The following is a 20030-nucleotide window of genomic DNA, read 5'->3' on the forward strand; positions in this document are numbered from 1 at the left end:
GAAGACCTCAGTTCCCTCCTTACAACCCATAGGTGAAAGGGTAGAAATGAAAGCAGTGAGCTCTGCTGCCTGCTTCTGGGATTTGTTAAATGTGTTCTCAACACTTCTGTATAATTTTGAAAACAATTTTTAGGTCTTAACTAGGTTTTATTAGAATTGGAAGGGAAAGTGAATAAAAATCATTTGGTCTGAAATATGAGTCTGGTGAAAGAGTTAAACCATCACCAACTTTTCTGCTAAGTGGAAAAGCAAAGTGTTTATCTGATAGCTAACAACAAGGAGGGTTTTAAAACAAAATCTTTGAAAAGCTCTCGAAATCATTAAATTCCTGAGTTTGAGCAAAAAGTGACTCAATAAGTAGAAATGAAACATGTTTTTATTTTTCTTTTATTTCCTATTAATCATTATTCATTTGCATTTCAAATGATATCTGCCTTACCTGCCATCCTTCCACAAACCCCTCATCCTACATATGCTCTCTCCCCCTTCCCCTTTGCCTCTATGAGGGTGCTTCTCAACCCACTCACCCACTCCCGCCTCACTGCTCTATTATCCTCTTACAATGGAGCATCCCTCCACTGGGGGTCTTGCCTGTCTACAGGAAGTGGTCTTTACAGGTCCTATTTCCCCTTTTCTGGGTACTTTGGCTAAAGTAATCCCGGTTGGGTCCTGAGAGCAACTAGCTTCTCTGTCTGGGACTTTTTAGTTGTAATCCGCAGTTTCTCATCCCCACTGCTCCTTACTTCTATTCAATTTCATGACCCTCTGTAGTTCTCTCCTGTACTTTCCCATATCCTGACACTCTTCCCTCCTCCCTCCCTCCCTCCCTCCCTCTCTCCCTCCCTCTACCTTCTGTGATTACTTTGTTTGGCCTTCTATTTAGGACTGAAGTATTTACACTTGGTCTTCCTTCTGGTGGTGCAGGCAGGTAGAATTGCTGACAGAGGCAGAGGCAGGAGGATGACAAGTTTGAGGCCAGCCTGAGCTACACATTTTTTGCTCATTTTAAAAGTACAAAACACATTCCAGACTTACTGTAATTCCCCAGTTATGAGAAGACTGGTAACTCTAATGACTTGAATTATTTTTTTCTCTTTGGAAAACTGATTATGCAGTCCACACAAAAACAGACACCACATGCCTTGTCTATAGGCAGATGCCACTCCCAATGCTTTGAGAGTTACAGATGTGAGGCTTCTGTGGTGTGAGCTCTCATACCAATTTGTTCTGTGGTGATATCATGCAGCTAGCTTTTGGAAGTCATGGCAGTTTTCTATTCACTAAAAACGAAAAACTTTTTATGTGAAAAACTACAAGTGCCAAAGGAAAAGTTTTATTTTTAAATCTAACAATTACATACAGAGCCATTATAACTGTTAGTCTGCTCACATGTTCAGATTGTCATTCCAGTTGTTTTACTTTTTTTCTGATACTTTATTGCCTTTGTTTCCATTTTTATGTCAATTCTATGTTAACTACAGACTTTTACCCAGGCTTTAAAATTTAATATTAAAAGGGAACCTGGAAGACTGCAATGACTTAATCGTTTCTGTAGTTTATAACTGAAGCAAAACAAACAGTGGAATATCACCAGCTCTTTGAACATGAAATTCACAACGGATCTTGGAGATGTAAAGTAAAAGAAGCAAATCACACACAAGAGATAAGAGAAAAGTATTTTTATTTCCATAGTTTGGTGAAGAAAAAAGCAGATGGCTTATGGAGAAGTGAAGTTGTGCTGTGTAATAGTTTACCAAGAATAGAAAGCAAAGGCAGTAACGATGCAAGAACTGATTTCCAATGCGGAAGGTCAACCATCTGTGAAGCCTGTTCTTCTTTTTGAGACTGTTCAGAGCAAATAACAGACTATTCACCATATCAGGGTATGTCATAAAAGCCTGATGCTAAACAGACCTTCAACCTACCTGCTTTATAGTATGTCATTTTTCTTTGTTTATGCATTCCATATATATTATCCAGTACACAACAATGCCTATCCAGCAACACTGCCAGGAAAAACAGAATAATAAATCCTATTTATATATTTCTTTCTTAGAGACAGGAATCAAAAATTGTATTTTAAAATTAGTATTCAACTTGAATTAAAGCAATCTAAAAATCGCTTAATTCTTTTAAAAAGATTAATAAAGATTTTGCAACACTAAGAGGCTTATTTTTTTCCCTTTTGAAAGTAGACAAAAAGGCCACTAAAAACATACATGCTTAGTCAATTCTGCAGAGTCTCAACAGTTGATATATTTTAGTGAACACTGAGATAAAAAGTCTGTTTATTCTTTAATGTTCCATAAAAATATTAGAATCATGTATTTTGATTGGTGGAAAATTTGATATCTCATTTTTCTGACCACAGTTTTTCCATCGAGGGCCAGTTTTCAAACTACATTACCTATGTGTTCCCCACCCTAGATCACTAGATACTGTACCACAACATCCTTATTCAAACATGTCCAAGACCAAAGGATAGCATGCCCATGTGCTGTGTGATAGTCTGCTAATGGAGTCATTTTCCCTCAAAATGGAGTTATGTCTGGAAAATAACTGGCCTATTGCTAGTGAGTCTGGAATTAGATGGGATTATCTGTACTGAAGATTCTGGGTTCTGCCACTTTTTGTTGTGATACTTTGAAATGTGGTTTGACATCCATATGCTTCATTACTTCCTTTATAAAATATGGAAAACAATAACATTTTTTCAGGGTTTTCAGAAAGAAGAAATTAGTCAGAATCTGTAAAATTATCACTGCAATCCTGGTACATGAGTGACTATATGGCTGTTAGTTAAAAAATCATGGATTTGGTAAATATGGACTTTCTCCAAAGACCCCAACAAGTGTGTCTATGTGTTTGTGTGAGTGAGGCCAGGTTTACAATCTGGTCTAAGCTGATGTAATATTCAAGTTTAAATGTTTTAACTACTAAGACATGATCGAGCTGTGAACCATCTTTTGCTTTAAATGCTTACCTGTGCTTTGCTGCAGGATCTTAACTTCACATATAATGCAATAAGTTATAGTGCAATCATTTACAAATCACCATTACTTTTCTTTTTAAAATACAGTTTTCATAAGAACTCTAAGTATATGCACACACATATGTATGTGTATATATATATATATACTCTATAATATTTTGCTCTAAAATGTGTATACATTGGAAAACAAAATCAAACTAATTGCCATTCCCTTCTTATCCTGGTTATGTTCTGATTTAATGCATTTTAAATTAAAAATATAATTACATAATTCCCCCCATCTCTTTCTTTTCTTTAATTACTCCCCAGGTCTCCACCCTTCATTCCCTCCCATTTGTGCTCCCATCTGTCATCTGTCTCCTTCAAAAATTAATGACCATTTTCTTTTATTACACACACACACACACACACATACCACAGTGCATATCCTTTTTGCTTGTATATATATATATATATTTATATACATATATATATGTATATGTGTGTATATATATATATGTATATATATATATGATTTCATGGCTAAACACTTTGCATTAGATAACTTTCAAAGGTCTTATACCTAGGATAGGTTAATTCATTCTCTCTCTCTCTCTCTCTCTCTCTCTCTTTCTCTCTCTCTCAGCAGTCATGAGTTGCCTATAATTTTTTTCTACAGGTGGGACTCTGAGGTTTTCTTCTTTCCAGAATAGCATCTTTATTGATAACTTCACTGTTCAGTTCTTATTTAAGCATTCATTTCCAGGAAACTCAACCTCAGATCAGACTTCTCAGCACTCTGCTTTGAATAATAAGCCCGATTTTACTTCAATGATGTTCCTGGAGCCTTAGGTACAGAAGGTATGTTGAAGATGTATCCACTGAACCTTGTCATGTATGCAACTGTGGTTTTCAGTGAGGCCCATTTGTTACAAAGTGAAGCTTCTGTGATGAAGGTATAAGATAACATTGAGAATACAGTCAGGAATTCCATTATTCTAGTAAAGTAACAGTGTAAGCTCTCCTCTAAGATCTATGCCCTCTCATGTCTCAGGGAGTTGGCTAGTACTAGGAATTATATTCTCTGGTAAGTGTACTTTAAGTCTGATTGGACAACTGTTACTTCCTACTAATATATGAGTGCCACCAATGAACTTTTATCTGTCTGTTTCTGTCTGTCTGTTTCTGCCTCTCTCTGTCTCTCTGTCTCTTTCTGTCTCTCTCTCTCTTTGTGTCTCTCTGGCACTCTGGTTCTCTGTCTCTGTCCCTCTGTCTCTGTGTCTCTGTCTGTGTGTGTGTTGTTATTGTTGTTGTTGTTTTTGTTGTATGTGTTATGACACTTGGGCTAACTGCTCCATGTGAAAGCTATAAAACAACCTAACAAACTGTACCAGTCATGAAATACTCCACTGGAATTGTTGCTTAAAATAGTCCAAGTGACTCCCAGAACAGTAAAAGCTATTGCACTTGTTTAACTTTCAGAGGTGGAAGATAAGAAGGGACTTTCTGAATACATGTATGTTGAAATACAGGTTTATTAAACATGGGATCCTCCTGAAGTAGAAATTTCTGGTTTCTTTTTAGAGGCAATTGTTTCATGTGATGTTTTCCTGGAAACTTTTCTATAAGAGAATGTTTTTGTTGAAGCAGACACATGAGAGGGTGTTTTGATGAGAACTCTCAGGTGGTGTTTTTCTGGAAGCTGCCTGGAAAAATAGCATAAGATGTTTTGCTAGAGTGGATGCTTGAGAAAACAAGTGATGTTTGGAAAGTGCATAAATACAACCCAACAGACAACAATGCTGGGTGGTATTGGTTTATTTTGACACTCTTTGCTGGTCTTCATTGGGCTTTGCTGATGCTGGTCTTCACTGATGATGCTTGACTTTGCTGATGATGTTGTGGCAGTGATTTGCCTTGCCACTCTTTGCTGATCTTTATTTGTTATGATGATCGGAGAGAATGTAGACAGAAATGTTCCAAAGCACTTCTTGTGATATTCCAGCAGCTTCTGGACTCTTCTATAGACTCAGCCTGATTGGCAGACCCTTGTTTGTTTTTTTCTGAATAGAACTGCTGTTGCTGATTTGTGAATGTTTTTTCTGAGTAGATCAAACTACCACTGCTGATTTGTGTGAACTGAAGTGCTGATATCCTGAAAACAAAACTTGGAATTACCCCCCAAAACAATTTTTAAGCAGGTCCACATACCCCATTTCACTTATTAACCTTTTCTTCCCACAAACTCTGGTGGTTGGTGGGCTAGAAGGGATGTTAAAGAGTTTAAAAACCCTTATTAAAGTAGGTTTTGAAAAATCTAAGCCTACGGCCTCGTTGCTGTGCTCTGAACTTCTTAATATCAGAAAGTATTATACAGGCTTCTAAGGGAATAATATAATGAACAGTCCTATATAGCTATGACAGCTATGAACCATAGCACTGGTTACTTTTTATATTATGAACATAACCTGGAATCATCTGAGAAAGAGAACATTAATTGAGAAACTTACTCCATTGGCTTGGCCTGTTGCCTATCTGTGACAGACTGTGTGCATTGATGTGGAAAGCTCTCACCTGTGGACATCACCATTACTGGGTCAACCTGACTACATAAGAAAGTGAGCAAGCCACTAAGCAGCATTTCTCCATGGTTTCTGCTTGCATTCCTAACATGAAGTCCCACAGTGCTGGACTATAACCTGAAATTATATGTCAAATAAACCCTGTCTTCTTCAAGTTCCTTTTAGTCAGAGTATTTACACATAGCAAAATGGCAAATTAGAGCAGTCTGATAGATTCTGGTTATTTTGTTAGTGAAAACTATAAGCATTCCTATTTAGCAATGTTTAAGAATATAATAGAGCAGTATTAAATGTTTCTAGAATATGAATAAGTAATAAAAACCAAAGAAAAGTAAGCCATTGAAAAGATTTTTGGTTCCACGTACTCCATACATTTTCTATGAAATCCACATCAAAATGTTAATATATTAGCAGAAATATAGAAAACAATCATTAAACACCCATAGAAAAGCACCTTGGCTATCAAAGCAATAGTGAAACAAGATCAGAGAAATAAACACCACAGTATGGAGCTTCAAAACACACATGAGTACTAGAAATCCAAGCAGAATAGCACACTTATTTATGTGTAATATGATCTAGTAAACATATTTCATGGTCTGCAAAATAATTCAAATCAATATTTTGAAAGGACATCAGCATCCCTTCTCAATTATGTATTTCTTTTAATACACAAAATGTATAAGTAATATGAGACTATCAAATAAAAAAGATAATGAGTTATATATTAACAAGTGGTTTTTATATATCCACGAAGTACAAAAATCATGACATTTATGACAATAAGAATTCAGAAGAAATTAAGCCCATTGAAATAACTCAGCCCTAGGGAGACAAATGATTTTGTCACGTGAAATTAGTCTATAAAATGGAGAATAGTGGTTATCATGTTTATGGGTTTTTGTGTAAATATAAAAGGTGTCATTTTTAGAAGAGAAAGTAGGCTAAGACATCTTTTAAATTAAATAATTGAAATAAAAATTTAATAATTATGTCACCATAATGTCATAAATTCTCCTCTATGTTATCTACCCTGTTATACTGGCAAGGATATTTGTTCAATTCCTATGACATTCTACTTTGATTCCTAAACTCTGTATTATATTTTGATTTATAGTAATGTGATATATTCAATTTGATGCCTAGAATGTACATGGTGGAAAACCAAAAATGATACCTTCATGCTTACAAGTGATGTCTCTATATGTCTTATATTAGAGAAATAGTAAAATGTAGTAAAAATGTAGACAGCTTACTGTGCATGCACAATCTAGCAAATTCAACACACTTCAGTGGCAACTGTCTTTTAACTAATACCTATCAGTGTATAAATACAAGAGAATGTTTAAGAGAAAAAACAACAATATCAACCAACCAGAACCCCCAGAGATCCCAGGGATTAAACCATCAACCAAAGAGTAGACATGCATATGTAGCAGAGGATGGCCTTGTTGAGCTTCAATGGGAACCCTTGGTTCCATGAAGGTTTGATGCCCTAGTGTAGAGGAATGCCAGGACAGGGAGGCAGGAATGTGTGTGTGTGTGTGTGTGTGTGTTGTGTGGGGGGGTATCCTCATAGAATCAGTGGGAGGGAGGATGAGATACAGGGTTTGCAGACAGGGAAATCTGGAAAGAGAATAACATTTGAAATGTAAATCCAAAAAATATCCAAGAAAAAAATAATGTATAAATGGAAAAAAATTGGTAGGACAAGGACAGATGCTTTAGAGTCATTCAGAAATCCAGTGAACATCTTAATTTCTTACCACAGTTGTTCCTATAACTACTATAAATTCATTGTTTTGTTGATTTGCAAATAACTCAATATGAAGCATTTACATGAAAAATCACATGAGCATTGCTGAAGAACTTGTATACTATATACTTTGATAAGCATCATGTTTAGTAGGTGGGAGATGAATGATTTCAGAATGTATTCACAGTGGGTGTGACCAAGCATCCTGTATTCTTAAAATAGAATTATATAATCCTGCTTCTTTCTGCCTCTCCAAAACTCTCACTGAGCCTTTCTCTTTTCAACTTCCTTTATTTCTCTCTCTCCTTCTGAAACCACATCCCTTTCTCTTCCCTGAAGCAAACCCATGCTATAGGTTTTATATCTAGTTTGTTATCTGATAACAGATAAATGAAACTTTCAGAAAGGACACGACTCATACAAATCTTGATACTCTAAATTTTCAAATCTATTCTTCAGTTTGTTAGTTTATGTACATGTCTCTTTATAGTATCAGCATCCTTTGAAAGTTCACTTTATTCTAACTGTAACAAAGAACCTTAACATAATCTGTGAATCTGCCAGTGTCAAGAAAGTATGAAGCATGGAATTATTTGTATAATGCTGTTGGGAACAAAATAAGGGGGGGGGAAGTGGGAGAGAAAAAGGGGCCTAATGTCCAGCCAGAGTTCTTGTGCTCTGGGCAGGTAGATGCAGGCAGAGCTGCTGGACACAAGCTTTTCCACTAGGCATGCCTGACCCTGGCAGCGGGGGTGGGGGTGGGGTTGTGGAGGGGGTGGAAAGGGAGCAGCTCCTGACTGGGGACCACAGAGGTACCTTGCTAAAGCCCCAGGGTTGTAGGAGAGAGGGAATAGGGAAAGAGTTCCCAACACTGGCGAGAGTGGCTCAGCTGATCTAGAAGGAGCAGAGACTTTCTATGGTTTAAGAGCTTTTTTTATAGAAATGCAGGGGAAAGAGAGAAGGTAGAAAGAGGGAGGGGGGTGGAAGAGGAAAGGCTAGAGAGAAAGAGAGAAAGAGGGAGAGAGGAGAGGAAAGAAGACAAAGAGATGGGGAAGAGGAGAGAGAAGTGAGAGAAGTGAGAGGTGAGAGGACAAAGGAGTGAGAGAGCTAGGTGGGGGCTGAGCACCCCTTTTATGGTCTTCACTCTTGCTAGGTAACTGGGGAGGAGTTTAGCCTGAAGGTCAGAAGCTTGGGCCATTGCTTATGTGACTACTGACCATGTTTCTCTTGTGGGGGCCGTGGGAGGTGGTACCTTAGGTAGGGGCCGGAGTTCCAGGAGAATGAGGGAACGCTTACTGTGTCATGTAGGTGAATTATGACCATTGTAGTTCAGACCTCAGCTCAACTGGATACCAAGCCTGCAATTCCCCACATAATGCCACAGTATGACTAACTTTTGCTTGTTGAATTACTTTCTGATATTTTCAGGCACAGTGAAGAATCTAGCATGCTATAATGCCTGCTTTATGTTTATAAAGGTTTATCTTCTGTGGTAACAATGGTAGGTGACCCCTTTACCATGTTTCACTCTACTTTGTTTCCTTGTTTTATTTATCTATTTATCCCCCAGGATTCTGTCACAGGCTATTTTTTTCAGGTTTTTTTTTTAATTCTATTAGTACTGGTAATGAATTTGTATGTTTTTAACTAAAAATTCTGCCTGGTTAAAATTTATATTCTGATGAGCTGCACAGTCCAGTCTAGTATGGACACTATTACTAATGCCAGCAACTCCTAGCAGCCTTCATTTCTTGAATACTTCAATATCACCTTTTTGTCTTTTATAATATGATCTAAGCATCTACAGATGCAGGAGAAAATTTGAGCGTTTGGGTTTCATCACTCTGAGAGTTTCAAATTTCAAATTTCTGTGGCCATAAATAATTGCAAATATTTCTTGGCATGAGTATTTAAGCTGCCTTGTCCTTAACTAAATTTTTGGAGCCGTTCTACTCTTCTCCACAGATAAATAATAGAACCAGCAGTCCAGATCTTACTGAATTAAATATTATCCTCTCTCATGCTTTAAAGGTCATGGGAAATTTTCTTTGTAATCTGCTCAGAGAACCAGTGCAATTCAGTAGGGCTGTTGTTTGACCGAGAACAAGGGGACTTGGCCATTCAGTGTGCAAGAAACAAAGACATCTGTCCTCTAAGAAGCAGCTGAGTTCTTTACAATAATACAAGGAATTAACTGAGCACAGAGCTCTATTGTTGTATGACTGTGTTCTTTACAATCAATCAGAATCAGAGATCTGAACTTGTGAAGGCTTCTAGCCCAAAAGAACTTTGTTCAATAAAATTATTTAAGTTTTAACAAAATTGATTACTACTGTAGGAGACATTCCCATTGATGGGTTTCATTCCCAATATACAAGAGCAAATGACACATATATTGATGAACACAACTAGAAAGTAAGTTTAAATACATAATGATAGTTTCTAAAAATACTTTAAAATGTAAGCAAAAATATTTTTCCTTATAATAAAAATTCTTAAGTCCCTGGACTCCCATTTACCTCTTCCTGCTGCTTGTTTCTAATCCACATTTTGTGATTTATTGTTGAAGTTATTTCTTCCTGAGGTGTCAGAAAGATGTAGACCTCAGTATTTGACAGAATGGGAACTGTGAGTGGATAATATGCCTTTTTTCTTAATCTTTTATGCAACTCTAAATATTGCCATGAAAAATAATTTGGCAGAAAAAGAAAGCTGAGGTCCAATTTAGCATTTCTCTAAAACCATGATTCTGGAAGTCTACTTTTGAAAGGCACGTTTTGCAGAAACTCAAAATTTCCATCCATACTTCTGCAGGTTATATTACTTAATTGTTTTATTATGTCTATAATATTAAGCCTTTAGATGGAATAATAGTAACTTTGGGACTTGGATGATAATTTCTATCCAGACAGCGTTCATGGATGCTGCTTTAGGGTTATGGTTGCTGCGATAAAGAACCATGACCAAAAGAAACTTGCAGAGGAAGGGTGTTTGCAGTTTAGGCATCCATGTCACAGTTCAAAGGAAATCCAGAAGGAATTCAAGTATGTTAGGAACCTGGAAGCAAGAACTGAACTAGAAGCCATGTAGACTTGCTCATCCTGACTTGAATGTCAGACCAACAGCACAGGGGGTGGGACTCCTCAATTGGCCACCCATTCAAATGCCCTAGAGGGAAGAATCCCATTCCTGTGGCAGCAATCTATCATACCATAAAATAACATGATTGAAAATAAAACTCAAAATTAAGGAGACATCCCCAGAAAATCAAATTTCATTCTCTTTGAGTTGAAATGGAAATGCAAGATTTTAAACTAATTGTCTCAGAGACAACAACAACAAAAAAAGTATGTCTGGAAGTGGATGGATTTTAAGAGTTGCAAAAGGGGTAAATATGGTCATATCAGATACAAACTTATCAAAGAACTCATAAAAAAGAAAAAAAATCCATGTTATTTTTGTTTTTTTTCTAGTTTTAATACATACATTTAAAAGTTTCACCTTGTGACATTTTAAATTTTGGGTTAAATTTATTTTGAAAATTACATCTACCATTAACATGTGTACAGTCACACAAGTTTCATGTCATTAAATGTTTAGCAGGAATAATGATAAGAAAATCCCTGTTAGACACATTTTTAGTTTCTACAAATACAAGTAACAAGCTATTGTTTCTCTCGTTGGTGGAAATAACCCTCAACTTAAAAACCACTTCTTTTCATGCAGATGTGTGACCACATACCAAGTATAATTCTATTCAAAGCCACACTACATTGTCATATTTACTGCTCTATTAGAGAGTTCTCTCTAAGGATAGCACTTCCAAGCAAAGACAGCTGCTGAGCTCAGTTTTCTATTATTTAAAATTACTAACCAGTTATTGGGCTTTAGCATCACAGTTGAGCCTGTCATCTACGACAGACATAAATAAATGCATGTTTTTTTTGGTACATATTCATGATATATTTGTCCAATAGATCCTTGGGAGTTTGCCCAAAAATTAAAAAAATAAAATAGATTCCATATACATATTTACTATCTACTTGAGCTCTTAGCTTGCACTACAGATTTTAAAGAAATTCTTATTTAAATAGTCTTCAATGAGATATGTATGGTTCCATGTTTGTTTCATTTTCCATCAGTAGGGTGTTAAAAAGATTGTGTATTGCTCTTCCAGATGATCTAGGTTCAATTCCCCAAGTCTGTATGACAGCATGACATAGTTTTAAAAACTAACCTACCATTCCTTAAAAATGAAGAAACAAAGAAAGAAAGAAAGAAAGAAAGAAAGAAAGAAAGAAAGAAAGAAAACAAAACAAATCAAAAACTCTGCCCAAACAGAGATATATGAGACAAAATTCTACAAAACTACCATTGATTTTGTTTATATTGTCCTGGGTACAGGGCCTACCCTCAAGTGTGGTTTGTATACCAAATGGGACTTCACTGGAGAAATTATGTTTTCCTTTGCAAGTGGTTGTCAATTGGAGATGACTTGTTAATTAAGGATAGAAGATAGGGTCAACTTCATCCTCTCAGAGCTGGGACTCCACTTAATTAAAACTGTGCAGGCCTTGTGCATGCTGCCACAGCTCTGTGAGTTAATGTGTCTATCTATCCTTTTGTGTCTTGAAGATACTGTTTCTTTGGTGTCTTCAATTCCTATTGGCTCTTAAAATCTTTCTGACTCCTCATCTTAATGGATCCCTGAGCCTTGAGAGGAGGGGTTTGATGAAGACATCCTACTTAAAAGTGAGTGTTCCAAGGTCTCTGATTCTCTGCATGTTGCTCCTGTCTCTGTATTAGTTATTATCTACTGTAAGAGAAAGCTTCTTTGATGATGGCCAAATGAGACACTTGTAAAAACAATTCCATGCATAATATCCAGAAACTTTTTATTACTTTTAATGACAGCACTTTGATGAAAAAACAAAACAAAACAGCAACAAGAAATCATCCTTGTCTTTCATGCAGCTATCTTCTCTACCTCTGTAATGTTGTCACCTGCATGGGCTCTCCACCTCTCAGCCATCCTCAATTAAGGGAATCTCTAGGCCTCTGTATGTATGAACTAAATGCAAAACACCTTGAGAGCTCTAGCTAGGAAGTGAAGAGGTCATATGAGCCTGGAGCAATAGAATATGGAGGAAAGTGTGAGGTAATTAGAGATAAATGGTGGGGAAAGGTAGATAGAGGGCAAAAGTTAGAGAAAAAAAGATATTTCAGGGAATGGCAAGACTAATAAATAGGGAGAGTGCAGCTTGATTTACATGCATGGTTAGAGAAAATTAAAGCTAAATGGTTGAAATAGAACAAGGTGCACTGAAAAATTAACTGTATTTCTTTCCTTCATATTACTGGAAATAAGTTTCATTGTGTAATTTCATAGATAAGTAGTATGAGTGAAAATAGAGAATCAGTGACTATCAATTTTTGTCAAACTAGCCCACTTATATAAGTTGTAAGAGTGATTTTTACGTTGTGGTAAATTATCTGTCATGGTTCAAAATTATATTTTAAGGTTGTTTGCTGAATGCTTTGCTAAAATTCTTTCTGCATGATTCTAAAAAATCCGATAATCCTCTTATTCACAGAAGAAGAAAAAATACTCCTTGGAGTTGCACACAACTAGCATGTTACACAATCTACTTGTTTTTATCTCAGTCCACTGCTTGGTAATTGTCCACCAAAGGATGGAAGTTGGCAGTAACTTTCTTGCACATCAGCATATATAGCAGGATTTCCCACAAGTGAGTACAATAAGGAGTCCATTACTCCAATGTGAAAATCCATTTTGACAACTTGCTACAGGTCTTAGGATTAAACCTAATTAGAGGAACCTCATTTCTCAAAATACAGTAATTCAATCCTCACTTGGTTAAAATAACTGAATCCTTCTTTACCATTTTTTAAAATTTAAACTGACTGAATGTAGTATCCTATCAGGTTTTCTTGTACTTAGGATATATTTAACATTCAAGACAAACTCTTCTGATGATATTCATACTTTCCTTTTCTTGTGATCATCACTGCCCTTCCTATTCTGACCCAAAGCTCAACATACAGGTTTATTTTTCATTTTTTTCCAGGCACCAAAACTAACCCTTTGTTTGAGACTACAAATATGTGGACTGTTAAGTACCTAATTACACACTTCTTATGTATAAAATACTTCTTGTCTACTTTATACCACTAAAAAATCATAGTATTCATTCTTTGAGAGATTAATACATTGCATTTTGGTCATAATCACTTCCATCCCCCAGCTCTTCACCAAACCCTGATTATACCCAGTATACTCTAAATATTAGTTTCTCAACACAATATCTGAGTATGAAGCTTTATGAATGTTCCTAAAATGCATCTTTTTAACAGAATTATTACAAAAAACACTACTTATTCTTACAGCATAGATGAGGTTTCTAGCCATATTCATACTATTTTATCACAATTTTCTTACAGTTTACAGTTAGAATTTAACAATTCTTTTACTGTTACAGAATTCACCTTCCTTTCAGTCAATTTCCCCTTTATTTCCAAAGCCCACTTTCTAAACAACAATTCAAAATCTGTTTGAAAATGAGTAAATATTATAAAGCTAAAATCTCCTTAAATACAACATACATGGGAAGTAGACTAGAACAAGCATTGCTTCAAAAGGAACAGAAAAAGGACTTCGCAGGGGTGGGTGAAAATACATTCTAGGGGGAAAAGTTGTATTGAGCACCAATTATAACTTGAAAGCCACCTAGACATATAAATAATGGGGTCAGATTAGTTTTAAAATTCATTCTTTAGATTTATGTCCAAATGTGGAACTGAAGGATATTTTCTTATTTATTTAATTTTAAATGGATTATTTTAAAAATATACTTAGTATTTTGGAAAGTTTAAAACTAGCGATGCATGACCAATGGAAAGTGTAACATATAGCCTTCAATATGCCTATGGGGGAACAAGAGTGAAACTATATCTTCTTTTCTAATTCGACTACACAGAGAACCTGACCAGTATTTGCTCATATGCTATTGTTGCTTCAGTGTCCAGAGAGTGGATAAATTTTTATTAAGTATGATACTTAGTATAAATAGGTGTTTATTGAATGTTGATGTGTATAAACTGTTAAATGCAAGATTTTACTTATCTTAGTTTTATGTTAGCTTACCTAAATGTTCACCACATGTATGCCTGTTGCCCACAGAAGCCAAGAGATGATCTTGGATCCCTAAGGCTTCAGGTTTCCAGCTGCCCTGTGGGTATGGGTGCTGGAAACAGAACCCAACTCCTTAAAAAAGCAGCAAATACTGTTAACATCTAAGCTATCTCTGCAGTAGTATACTTATAATGGGAAAAGCAAAGAACAATGATTTTATTCCCTAGCTTTCCTTTTACAAGTAATGTCCTAAAATCCCCTATCTCAGAGATAATTTACTAAGTGAGTCCCTAAATTAGCAGTGTGTTCAAAGTAAAACCTGAGATCTCTCTCCTTAAATACAACAGCTCTAATCGGAGAAGGTGAAAAAATGGCCTTTTTTGAATTCATATAGCACATATGAATAAGAATAAACCAATGCATATGCAAATAAGAGGCAAATGGCAGGCACCCATTGTACATGCCGATGCATTTGGAAGAAGTTGGAAGTCACATGATTAAATAAGTGGCCTTTCTTTGGGCAGCTTATTCTATTAATTTTCAAGGTCATGGCTTCCAACTTACTGAATTTTTTTAATAAAATATAAATGATCTTGATAAAATTACATGCATTTCTTCAAGTCTATAGATAATAAAGCATCTACTTCATTAAATACTTGTTGCAAAGGTATATGTTAAATTGGTATGGAGACCTTTGTGCTGTGAGGAGACACACGATAAGTAATGCTGTCATTCAGACGGAAGACAAAGAACAACTTTCTAGTGTATCTGCTATAAAGCAATAAGCACAAAGGAAATGGCTAAGTGGAGGGATACTCATGCCACATAGGGATGTTATCAGCTTTAAATTATTTCTTTCATTTATTCATCTATACCACCACATGATAGATATTTTGTAAACAACTTACAGTGAAGGAACTTTAGACTCAGAAAAGTTGAGGAGGTATGAAGAGTCCTATGTTTGCATTAGTTTCCCCTCTATGACTCCAGTTATTGATTTAAATATCTTTTACCTATAATGATTCTACTTTTACTGTCAACTGAAGTAGATCTAAGCAGAACAGAAGCCTAAGTCTGATAGATCAGTACAGTTCTCATGTTTGCACATTACATTATGTAGGACAAAGTTAAATTTCAATGCATTTTCTTCAAGTTTATTTAACAGTTTTTGAGTCATTTTACATGTGAAGAATACTGTCCTAAAACAGACACAGTGTCCACTACATTCATAACTCCTTTGTACTGCTGCAGAGTGGTTAATTAACTTTTTCACTCCCTGGAGCATTGCTCTCTGACTTGGTCATGATGACTCATGTGTGAGAGTCAAGATTGATATAGTGATGGATTGGAGAATGACTAAATACAGTCACTGTTTCTCATGCAAAAAGTTGAATCACACAATTCTATGTATACTCCTTTTGTATTGCTATTATCTTTAGAATGATTTTTAGCTTCCAAATGATAAAAAACAGTTTTTTAACTGAAAGATACTCTACTTATCTATATCTGATTCTTCTCAAAATGGTACACAAATATCATTGAGCAGATGGTGACATTAATCATATATCCCGTTTCCAACAAAATAGTAATAAAGGCTTTTATTTATGTATGATTTTCATTATGTAAATAGAGTCAATTTAACATATTCATGTTGTGTGTCAACATGTAACCTGTTTATTTTTTAAATAGAATATTGATATACTTACTTGTTTCTTTTCAATTTTAACATGATAAATATTTACATATGTAACTCACAATTATAATCAGGATATAATATCGCCAAAAATGTCTATTTTCAAAAAAAAAAAAAGAAAGAAAGGAAGGAAGGAACAAAGAAAGAACGAAAGAAAGAAAGAAGAAAGGAAGAAAGAAAGAAAGAAAGAAAGAAAGAAAGGAAGGAAGAAAGAGAGAAAAAAATAAATTGAAAAAAAATCTTTAAAAATAAACAATAAGACTCCATACCCTTAAGTTTTGGGTTATCCTTATGGTGTTAGTATTGGGATGTCTTTCTGATTCCTCAAGCGGAGTTGCTCCAACAAGGAGTTGATTACATATTCAGATGATCTCATGTGAAACTTCTCCCATTTTTAGCTTGTCAATAAAGGCTAGAACCTGTGATTGGGCAGCAGAGGATAGAGAGGCAAAAACAGGTCTATGAGAGTGGGTACAGGTAGACAGGAGAAGAAGAGGAGAAGGGAAGAAGAGAGGACAGAAGAAGAGGAGGATGAAGCCATTATGGAGCAGAACCGTGAGACCATGAGAAACCACAAATAACAAAGGGTCTTATAGCTGTGGAATAAGTTAGAATAGTGTTAGTTCTGCACAATGTAGACTTATAGCTTATAATTATAATAATTGGATTGTGTTTTTTTTTAATATGGCCTTATTAGGTTAGGAAATTCCAACAACAAATTGGTGCCCACATATAGCTGTACCCAAATTATTTTACTTAATGGTCCTGGCAGCTGAGGCCCTCCTCACTACCAGATCAAATATTCTGGATTCTCAAGTGAAAGGTGCATGCACGCACACACACACACACACACACACACACACACACACACACACAATTTACATTTTGATATGCCTAAGACAGCTCAGTGACTAGGCCACTTCCTAACCTCTATATGGCTAAGCTGCTCCACTATAATATTCCTGAGTTATTACTTACTAGAATCTATATTCCATCATTGCTGTCTCAGCCCCAGATATGCAGCTCTCTCAGGCTGTGTTTCCCCAGCTCCCACATGGTGGCTATGCTCCCTTTTTCTACCTCTTAGATGTGACAACTTGGTTCTCCTTCTACAGCACGGCAGATCTCTCTCTTCCTTCTCCTTCCTCAGTCCCTTGCCTGGGAGTTCTAAAAGTTCACCTATCTCTTCCTAACCATTAGGCACAGGCAGATTTATTTACTAATCAGAAACAACTGGGGGCAGTATTCCCTCAGTGTCTTTTGTGCAGAATTGCAGATTCTCATGCAATTTTGATGACTCAGATTAGCATAATACAAGCAACATTAGATAAACCCACAACATATAGTATCTTATTTGTGTGAAATTGTGTTCTATTGGTCACATACTCAGTTTACCTTACAGTGTTTATTTGTCATTGCTTTTCATTTACATTTTCTACTTAATTATCTTTTCAACAAATTATTTGTTTTGGGTTGTATATGTGAACTTGAGTGCAGGTACATTAAGAGGCCAGAATAACACATTAGGGCCCCTGGAAATGATGGTGTGAGCCACCATACATGGGTGCTGGCAACTGAACCCACTTCTTCTGCAAGAGCAGAACCACTGAGACTTCATCCATTTTTCTATTATGCTATTTTTTTTATGTAAGTAGCTGGAGTTTTACTTATTGGTCAACATGTTTTCTATATATTCTTAATAGCAATGCATTTCTAGTCCTATGTTTTTTGAAGACATAGTCTAATTTCATGACTTGAAAAACATGCAAATTTGATCTATGCAGTATGATCTTTGCATTTTCTGAAATATTCAAACATTAATTTAAAATTTATTTTTCTTCTTCATGGTAGCATTACGTATAAGATTTATTTAGATGGATGTTGTACCATAAAGATACCATATATCTTCTAACAAAGATAACTAATGAGTCTAGAAACATTTACTAAATAAACTCTATGAAACTCCTCCTCATGTGTGGTGTGCATGTGTGTGCACATAAGTATGTGACTGGTTTTAATCATATATTGTCATTCCTTTATTCTACATTTATAGATCTAGTATATTAATTTTCCTCAATGTTTGATATTTAAATCTATCAAGAATATTCTTGGTGATCAATTATAGAAGTATTGTTTATGAATAGGTGATGGAATTTCCTGTACATTTACCCATTAAATCACAGGGTATCTCTATCATAGTATATTACATTATTATACTTTTACATGGGTATTATACTCTATCTACTAGCTATAAAAAGCAAGTAAATGAGCCCTTTTAAGTTAAGTTCTTATAAATTACTGAATTTGTATTTGACTGCTCTAATACTCTCTTTTTGACTAAGTAAAGCAATTGAAAACTTTTGGTTTTGCAGTTGGCCCTTCTGTCTCCTTTCCAGTTTTAAGATTAAGGCATAATCACAAGTTGTTTACTCTACTAAAATAAAGGAGATGTTTAAAGTTTTCTTATGCTTAAATAAATAAGAAGCAAGAACAACAACCACAAAATACAATGTATAAGGCATGAGGGGTGACTAATGCCTGTAACCGTAGAATTACCATAAATGAGGCCAGTATAGGCTATGTGGTGAGTATCAGCTTAGTCAGATATATCCAGCAGAACCCTGTATCAAAAACCACACCAAACTAATTAATAACAAAGAAGAACAAGTCCTCAATCAGTGTAGAATTAAACAGATATTTCTGGAATGGAAAAAACTCCCTGAAAGGCCATTTTAAAACATTATAAATTTATAAAATTTAGCTGAACCTATCATCTCAAAATTGGATTTCCAGGTTTCCCTTAGTTACTATTTGGTTATAATTTTTAAATTACATTTTCAAAAGAAAGCAAGAATTTACAATTATATATTAATTATTCTTTAAAAAAAACTAAATCATATGCTACTTTAGTAGTTTGGAAAGTATAGAATTTTGATGGAACTGGCTGTGAACCAAAGCTTAAATGAGAGCATCAATCAAGCATTGAACATCATTGTAAGATAAAGATAGAGCTGGGAAACATCAGGGCACAGGTCTGTTCCATTTCGTGTTATATTAGATGGTTTTTAGACACCCCTGGTGAGGTTCCATGACAATTCTGTATTTGTGTTATTACAAAGCAAGAGATATTCCCATTATTATGTATTTTCATTTTAGTTTCATCTAGTGATGTAGCATATATTTTCTGAATTATGGGCACCAATTTTGCATGATTATTTAGAGTTATCATTACTATACCTAGAAGATATACTTTTCTAAAAGTATTCAGAGTCTGGGAGCATGGCTCAACAGTTAAGAGCACTTTCTGTTTTTCTAGGGGACAGAGGTCAGTTCCCAAAACCCTAGTAAGACAATGCACAACCAGCTTTAAATCCTGCCTTTGGTGACACATTTTTCTGGCCTCTGCAAGCACTCACAAATATGAGTTCTTCACAGATAAAAAGAAACATATATGCAAATAAATGAAGATAAAGTGTTATGTAGGTAGGGCATCTTTCCTTGGTAACAGCATGAGTTTTTATTTCTGTATGTCTTACATTTATATACTTACAGAGAAACCTGGCTATCTCATATATTTTTCATGAATAGTGAGTATGTCTCCACTGGACACACCGGCACATTTCTGTAATCCTGTCACTTGATAGCTAAAAGAGGAGGATTGAGTGCTGGAGACCAACCTGGCCTCTACAGTCAAATTTATGCCAATGACATTTTCAGAACACTTTAAAAAAAAAAGGAGAAGAAAAAAGAAAAAAAAAAGACTTTATAAAAAAGAATCCTCTTTTGACAGGAAAATTGACTACAGACCTACTAAGTAATCTCTTAGTTCATAGCAGTTATAGCATTTGAACTGATTATACATAAACCATGGTAAA

Source organism: Mus caroli, chromosome 9 (assembly GCF_900094665.2).
Source record: "Mus caroli chromosome 9, CAROLI_EIJ_v1.1, whole genome shotgun sequence".
Classification (NCBI taxonomy): Eukaryota; Metazoa; Chordata; class Mammalia; order Rodentia; family Muridae; genus Mus; species Mus caroli.